Source organism: Oncorhynchus mykiss, chromosome 25 (genome assembly GCF_057628025.1).
Source record: "Oncorhynchus mykiss isolate SJ-2025 chromosome 25, ASM5762802v1, whole genome shotgun sequence".
Classification (NCBI taxonomy): Eukaryota; Metazoa; Chordata; class Actinopteri; order Salmoniformes; family Salmonidae; genus Oncorhynchus; species Oncorhynchus mykiss.
The window spans coordinates 55487461-55496265 of NC_143046.1; the positions used below are offsets into that span (position 1 = coordinate 55487461).

The 8805-nt window shown below is 42.1% G+C and overlaps 1 long non-coding RNA gene across 1 annotated transcript; it reads right to left on the reverse strand.

The window, feature by feature from the left end:
* Positions 1-6422: 6422 nt before the first annotated feature.
* On the reverse strand, positions 6423-8375 carry LOC149972050 (uncharacterized). Its single transcript, XR_016491886.1, has 2 exons — positions 7925-8375; positions 6423-6853 (listed from the first exon to the last, which is right to left on the reverse strand). It is a non-coding gene; the product is annotated as an uncharacterized LOC149972050 (long non-coding RNA).
* Positions 8376-8805: the final 430 nt, after the last annotated feature.

Sequence of the window (8805 nt, forward strand, 5' to 3'; positions counted from 1 at the left end):
GCCTTAACTTGTAAGTACCTCGTACATTTTAGCCCCATCCTTTTCTGCTAACCCTTGATGCATGCAAGTTGTCAAAGACTCGAGTTAAAAAAAAAAAAGTTGAGCTAATTTACCCTCATTTTCTGGCAGTAGGGAATACGAAGGTCCCAACTGAACATGTGGACCACTGAGCTGACCGTGTCTTTGTGTGACAATCATGTCAAGCAAGTCTTGTGGGTGGCGATTAGAGAGTAAGTGACTAGTTTCAAGCATTTTAAGGTTTGTAAAGTAAAAGTGGAGATCTTATGTCTGTATGGCCAGTGCCAGTTGCAGGCATAATCCAATCAGGGTCTCAACTTACTATTGAGAGTAAGAATAGTAGAGTACACCAAGGTGCCATTTTGGAATTTGGTTGTGCATTAGCAGTTTTTCTCTTTGTCACTCACTGACAGTCAATTAGCAATGTCAGTTAACAATTTTCAGAGTGGTAGTTAGTCTAGCCATCTATCTGAACTCCTAGTAATCATGGCCGCATACCGACCGGGCATGCATGGCACGTGCCCAGGGGCCCTGACCTCCAGGGGGCCCCCGTTTTAGATTTTGTTGGTCATTCTCAATCCGATATCATATAAACATGGCATAAGTCATTAGAAAATGTGTAGAATTGCAGTAAATTGGCTGTAAAACTCAAATGTTTTCTCTCCAACTCTTGGCAAAGTATGTAGAATTGAAGGGAAAAAACATGCTTTAAAGGTCCAATGCAGCCATTTTTATCTGAATATCAAATAATTTCTGTGATTTGTTTTAAATTAAAATGGTAAAAAATAAACAAAGATGGCTTAGCTAAGAGCAATTTCTCAGGCAACACTTTTGTTGGGGAGTGGTCTGAGTGGGGAAGGGGAAACTGAAAAGTAGCTGTTATTGGCAAAAAAGGTTTGGAACTCTCTTTCTTGTTGGTCTATTAACTCATTTACCGCATGGTGTTGTCACCATGGAAGGCCAAAACAACATTCCATGAAAACAGGATGACATTTCAGTCAGTCTTTTCAAACAGCTTAAACACTAAAAGGGAATTATCATGTTCACAATTTCACAGTATTATTCTAACCTCCATAGTGTGGAAATTAGGTCTGTCAAACAATGAAAATAATGAATTGTGATTAATCGGCAGTTATATCGAGGTATTCAGTCACAGGCGTTCAGCTTGCTAGCTAACATTAGCATAACTAGAATAACTGTTATCTAAAAGAAAAACGCCTGGGGATGTGTGTATAGTTCAACTTTCTGTACGTTTTCCTTCAATTGTTACTCAAAGCTGCGTGCAGAGAGGATTTTTTTTGTTGACAGCACTGGGCAATTCTACACCCCTTGGAAAAATGTATAGAACTGCAGGAAATTTCCCATCGTCAAGATGGGGGCCACTAAAATGTTTTTTTTTCCGCTAGTTGGATTTGGTCCCTCAACCAAATCTCGCTTAGGGCCCCAAAAGGCTAGAGCCGTCCCTGCCGATGGCAGGGGGATGTTAATGTTGGAAGTTTTTGAATACTGTACAGTATGACGGTGTACTATTGTTTTTTGTTTTCAAGATGCAGTATGCTCATTAAATATTGCCATTCTCTCTAGAAATGTGTAAAGCTGTCACAGACACTTTTTGTTGTCCTTATTAAAGGGGTTCGTTCGCGTATTGTAATTTTAAGAAATATAGCCTCTATTTTCAGGCTTCCTCATAACTGCGAAACTTGTGGAGGATGGCATTGCGTGAGTATAGGGGAATGTACATTCAAGAGAAGTGGAAACAAGTTACCGTCATCCATTTGGCTTAGAGGGGCTTTGAGCTGAGAGAATCTTGAAGGCTTGTCACAAAGTCCTCTGACTCAACTGATTTCTCCAGTATGCCAATCATCTGGTTTCTTTCGGCATTATGCAGCAAAGGGGACACAAAACATTTGAATAAATCCCATTCACCTCGAGGTGAGACCAAAGCCTGTTGCACAATTATATTCTATGGCTTCAAACCTATTTTGCTCTTCGTTCACACTTTTGGGCTTCTAAACTATATTTCAACCTGTTATATCAGATGATGACACTGCTCTTGTTTTTAACATTGCATGTTCTGCTCTCTACCATTTGCTATATATACATATATATATATATATATATATATATATATATATATATATATATATATATATATATATATATATATATATATATATATATTTATTTTTTAAAGAGGTCAAACTCTGCCTCTTTATTTTAGGGAGTCCGAAACAACATTGTGTACACAGAACGTTGGACGGTTTCGGTCATGACGTACCCTTTATCCTGGATTTTAAGTTTGACTGTCACGCCTACCGTACTTGCCTTTGTGTTATACTTGTTCTGTTGGCGTTGATGCCGTAAAGCAAACTGTAATGACTTGTATTTGTGTTACCTGTGGAAGGATTCCTATTTCCAACTTTTCAAAAGATGTAACCTTGTAAATGGGCATGTGTGGACAGCCATTGTGCTTCTCCCATGTATCTACTGTTCCACTGACACTGTGAAATGGAATAAATGTGGTTGTTTTTTTTGTGACTTGCCTCTCCTCTGGACATAAACGCTGCAAGCATATTGACATTAGTTCACGCTATCGGTCGAGCTGAATCGTACCGTGCTGGCGCAGGTTTTCTTTTTGCTTTGTCCTCTCCGGCACGTTTCCCAGCAACTGTGGTGGATGTGTAACCAGACCAGTACAGCTTGGCTCTGTTTTGGCCGTATGGCGTGAATAAGGGAATACATGTCTCACTGGTCCCCGTCATCAGTTCCAAACACATTGGCAGTCTCGTGTTCAAGTGTGCCCTCTGGTGTTGGAAGATGGTATGTTCATATCTCAGCCAACACTTGATGGGACATTGTCTTTCCAGTCAGCGCTCGGGTCATGTAAAGGCCACTGAATATAGATTCGTTTTGAGTAGGTGAGCAAGAGCCATCAATGTACTTGTCTTATTTGAAGGCATGCCTACCAATATGTTTTTTTTGGGGGGGTCTGACGTTTTACAGAAGGGAAATCGCTAAAGTGACATTTTTCCACACTGAATTCTCATAAGTTGCTTCAAATGTTGATTTCCTACATTGTGACAATGACACCATGAGAATAATTCCCAGTGGAGTTATCGGCCGATACCGATGTAGCGTTAAAAGGCCAATATATAGGAAGATCATATCGGTCGGGCTCTAATCAAATGTTGCTACGCTTCTATTTTTGAGAGAGCGAAAGAGAGGGAGACATTCAAGTCTATTCATAGTGTAGCTGATGACCTTTCTTTTCTTCCTGTTATCATCTTTGCACAGAAACAGAATAAGCAAAGACTTACTGAGAATTAAGAATAGTCAACATTCATTTCCTGGTATATTTAATAAATAAATGCAGTACATTCATATAAATGTAATATGTTTGTGTGGTACCATTCAGTGTTGTTTTGGTCTCAAACTATTTTCGCACAGCTTTGGGGTTCAGTACTGTACATACCGAGTTGAAGCCCTTAACCAACAATGCAGTTCAAGAAAGAGTTGAAATATTTTTATTTATTTACTAAATAAACTAAAGTAAAAATAGAAATAACAAGGTTATATACAGGTGGTACTGGTACTGAGTCAATGTGCGGGGGTACTGGTTAGTCAAGTTACAGTATTTTGTACAGGTAGGTAGGGGTAAAGTGAATATATACCGTGAGGGGGAAAAGTATTTGATCCCCTGCTAATTTTGTACGTTTGCCCACTGACAAAGAAATGATCCGTCTATAATTTTAATGGTATTTGAACAGTGAGAGACAGACTAACAAAAACATCCAGAAAAACGCATGTCAAAAATGCTATTAATTGATTTGCATTTTAATCAGGGAAATAAGTATTTGACCCCCTCTCAATCAGAAACATTTCTGGCTCCCATGTGCCTTTTATACAGGTAACGAGCTGAGATTAGGAGCACACTCTTAAAGGGAATGCTCCTAATCTCAGTTTGTTACCTGTATAAAAGAAACCTGTCCACAGAAGCAATCAATCAATCAGATTCCAAACTCTCCAACATGGTCAAGACCAAAGAGCTCTCCAAGGATGTCAGGGACAAGATTGTAGACCTACACAAGGTTGGAATGGGCTACAAGACCATTGCCAGGCAGCTTGGTGAGAAGGTGACAACAGTTGGTGTGATTTATTTGCAAATGAAAGAAACACAAAAGAACCGTCACTCTCCCTCGGCCTGGGCTCCATGCAAGATCTCACCTCGTGGAGTTGCAATGATCATGAGAACGGTGAGGAATCAGCCCAGAACTACACGAGAGGATCTTGTCAATGATCTCAAGGCAGCTGAGACCATCGTCACCAAGAAAACAATTGGTAACACACTACGCCATGAAGGACTGAAATCCTGCAGCGCCCGCAAGGTCCCCCTGCTCAAGAAAGCACATATACATGCCCGTCTGAAGTTTGCCAATGAACATCTGAATGATTCATAGGACAACTGGGTGAAAGTGTTGCGGTCAGATGAGACCAACATGGAGGTCTTTGGCATCAACTCAACTCGCCGTGTTTGGAGGAGGAGGAATGCTGCCTATGAACACCATCCCCAAGGTCAAACATGGAGGTGGAAACATTATGCTTTAAGGGTGTTTTTCTGCTAAGGGGACAGGACAACTTCACCGCATCAAAGGGACGATGGACGGGGCCATGTACCGTCAAATCTTGGGTGAGAACCTCCTTCCCTCAGCCAGGGCATTGAAAATGGGTCGTGATTGGTATTCCAGCATGACAATGACCCAAAACACACAGCCAAGGCATCAAAGGAGTAGCTCAAGAAGAAGCACATTAAGGTCCTGGAGTGGCCTAGCCAGTCTCCAGACCTTAATCCCATAGAAAATCTGTGGAGGGAGCTGAAGGTTCGAGTTGCCAAACATCAGCCTCGAAACCTGAATGACTTGGAGAAGATCTGCAAAGAGGAGTGGGACAAAATCCCTCCTGAGATGTGTGCAAACCTGGTGGCCAACTTCAAGAAACTTCTGACCTCTGATTGCCAACAAGGGCTTTGTCATCAAGTACTAAGTCATGTTTTGCAGAGGGGTCAAATACTTATTTCCCTCATTAAAATGCAAATCAATTTATAACATTTTTGACATTAGTTTTTCTGGATTTTTTTGTTATTCTGTCTCTCACTTCAAATAAACCTACCATTAAAATTATAGACTGTTAATTTCTTTGTCAGTGGGCAAATGTACAAAATCAGCGCATTTGATTAATTGTTCAACAGTTTTATGGCTTGGGGGTAGAAGCTGTTAAGGAGTCTTTTGGTCCTAGACTTGGTGCTCCGGTACCACTTCCAGTGTGGTAGCAGAGAGAACAGTCTATGACTTGGGTGACTGGAGTCTTTGACAATGTTTTGGGCCTTCCTCTGACACCGCCTAGTATATAGGTCCTGGATGGTAGGAAGCTTGGCCCCAGTGATGTACTGGGCCGTACGCATCACCCTCTGTAGCGCCTTCTGGTCAGATGCCGAGCAGTTGCCATACCAGGCGGTAATGCAACCGTTCAGGTTGCTCTCTGGTGCAGCTCTAGTAATTTTTGAGCATCAAGAAGCTATAGAATACATGCTCACTAAAGCTATTGAAAAGCCTTCTGCGAGCAACCTCCATTTCTCCTCATACATTGTAGTCCTGTGTGGCCCTGTCAAACCAACACCTGCTCTTCAGCCCTTTGTTAATCACTCTCTCTTTTCTCTCCCTCTTTCTTTCATTGTGCTTCTATTTCCTGCCAGATGTGGGTCTGGAAGTGTCAAGCAGACGAGCCTGAAATGCAATTGCTAACGCCAAATAACAACTCCGTGATATATCATCCCCCAGCAGCTGTTCTCTGTTTGGAAGGCCCCCACCAATCGCAGGGCCCGGCCGCAGAAAGCGCCATCTGTGGGCGCCATGGCGACAGGGTTGCGGGTGCTGAGGCTGATGGGTTATCTGGAGCGAATTAAGCAAGGAGAGTGGATAGGAAGCCAGCACCAGGCCCTCACACCTGCACTGTAGGGTACACAAAGTCCTGAAATCACACGTGTGTGGGTGCCCGGCCGCAGGGCTGGGTTTACCCACTGCTCTGCCAAATCCTTCCTTTGCTCTCTCGTGTACTTTACCCATTGGGGTAAAGAGTGTACTTTATACTTTGGTTACTTCTTTCTCCTTGTGTCTTCCAGGGTGTATTTCTGTGAAATGTTACACACACTAATTGCTGTACTGTCTCTAGAGTGGACCTGCATAGTAATTGGATTGTGCAAATATACAGGTTCATGAGTAGGTCATCATTTCTTTTAGGTTGATCTTTCATGTACACACAAGATTTAGTTCTATCTGTACTTACCCAAACACACCCTCTTCATACGCATGATATACACACAGTACCAGTCAAAAGTTTGGACACACCTACTCATTCAAGGGTTTTTCTTTATTTTGTAGTATTTTCTACAATGTACAATAATAGTGAAGACATTAAAACTATGAAAAATACGGAATCATGTATTAAACAAAAAAGTGTTAAACATCAAAATATATTTTAGTTTCTTCAAAGTAGCCACCCTTTGCCTTGGTGACAGTTTTGCACACTCTTGACATTCTCTCAACCAGCTTCATGAGGAATGCTTTTCCAACAGTCTTGAAGGAGTTTCCATATATGCTGAGCATTTGTTGTCTGCTTTTCCTTCACTCTACGTTCCAACTCATCCCAAACCGTCTCAATTGTGTTGAGGTTGAGGTTGAGGTGTTGAGGAGGCCAGGTCATCTGATACAGCACTCCATTACTCTCCTTCTTGGTCAAATAGCCCTTACACAGCCTGGAGGTGTGCTTTGGGGTCATTGTCCTGTTGAAAAACAAATCATAGTCTCATTAAGTGCAAACCAGATGGGATGGAGTATCACTGCAGAATGCTGTGGTAACCATGCTGGTTAAGTGTGCCTTGAATTCTAAATAAATCAGTGTCACCAGCAAAGCACCATCACACCTCTTCCTCCATGCTTCACGTGAGAACCACACATGTAGAGATTATCCGTTCACCTACTCTTTGTCTCACAAAGACACAGTGGTTAGAACCAAAAATCTCAAATTTGGACTCATTAGACCAGAGGACAGATTTCCACCAGCCTAATGTCTATTGCTCGTGTTTCTTGGCCCAAGCAAGTCTCTTATTATCATTGGTGTCCTTTAGTCGTGGTTTCTTTGCAGCAATTCGACCCTGAAGGCCTGCTTCACGTTGTCTCCTCTGAACAGTTGATGTTGAGATGTGTCTGTTACTTGAACTCTGTGAAGCATTTATTTGGGCTGCAATCTGAGGTGCAGAGGATAATGAACTTATCCTCTGCAGCAGAGGTCTGGGTCTTCCTTTCCTGTGGCGGTCCTCATGAGAGCCAGTTTCATCATAGCGCTTGATGGTTTTTGCGACTGCCCTTGACGAAACTTTCAAAGTTCTTGATATTTTCCGTATTGACTGACCTTCATGTCTTAAAGTAATGATGGACTGTCATTTCGCTTTGATTATTTGAGCTGTTCTTGCCATAATATGGACTTGGTCTCTTACCAAATAGGGCTATCTTCTGTATACCAACCCTACCTTGTCACAACACAAGTGATTGGCTCAAATGCTTTATTGAAGGAAAGAAATTCCTGTTAATTGAAATGCATTCCAGTGTGCAAAGCTGTCATCAAGGCAAAGGGTGGCTACTTTGAAGAATATAAAATATATTTGAATTTGTTGATCACTTTTTTGGTTACATGATACCATGGGTTATCTCATAGTTTTGATGTCTTCAGTATTATTCTACAATGTAGAAAATCGTTTTTTTTTTTTTTTTTAATGAAGAAAAACCCTGAAATGAGTAGGTGTGTCCAAACTTTAGACTGGTACTGTATATAAAATGTCACAATTATATATTACCTTAGATAGGACTCTGCTCTGTTCTATATCTGCAGACCCTGCCTGTTCTTTCAGAGGTCCTCTTCCTGTCTCTGTGGTTTGTAACAAGCTGCTAGGAGCAGGGAGGCAGCTGTAAACTTGGCTGTGGAGAGACTGGGCTGGACTGGACTGGTGATGGTATGTGGTTGGAATTTCTCATCATCTCTAAGTGGCAACTTGATGGATAGCCCATAAATTGTCTCAAAGCGATTTGGTACTGTAAAATAGGCCCCAGGTGCGGCCCAGCCGGTATTGGACCGATCCTATCCACATAACACAATAATTTGGATAGCCACGCACCTTTTCCCTCATGTGGGTGCTAGCGAGATAGCAAGCAGGCTAGGAAGGGCTCTGTATCAACAGCTAATCCAGTGAGCTATAGTGAGCTTCGACTGGTCAGTAGCGTCGCGATATTGCTGTGTACTTGCATAAAGTTCAGTTTTCCCCAAGTTTGGTCGTCGTCCCCCCCGTCCCCCGTCCCCCGTCCCCCCCGCCCACTTCACTCCCCTCCATTGAAAATGAGCGGGGCTTCGTTGATTCGCGTTATGGGAAAATGCACATATTTGCTTTGATAATGCTGCAAGCGAAGAGCTCCTTTTGGTCCATCAGTGGGGGAGTTGTGTTGGAACTTGAGATAAGGGTGTGGCATTGATATTGACAAATGCCAGTTCACCCCAGTGTCACACAATGTATTTCAGTGATGAGTGGCACAGACCACAGTTTATTGGTTCATTACTTACTCATGCCTTAACTTCATGTAATGGTTTCAGTGTCAGTAAAGCTCGACTTAACCTTTTGCAATGTAAGTAGTTAATCATTTCACACACCTCATATACACGGCACATATGGTTAGATGAATTAGC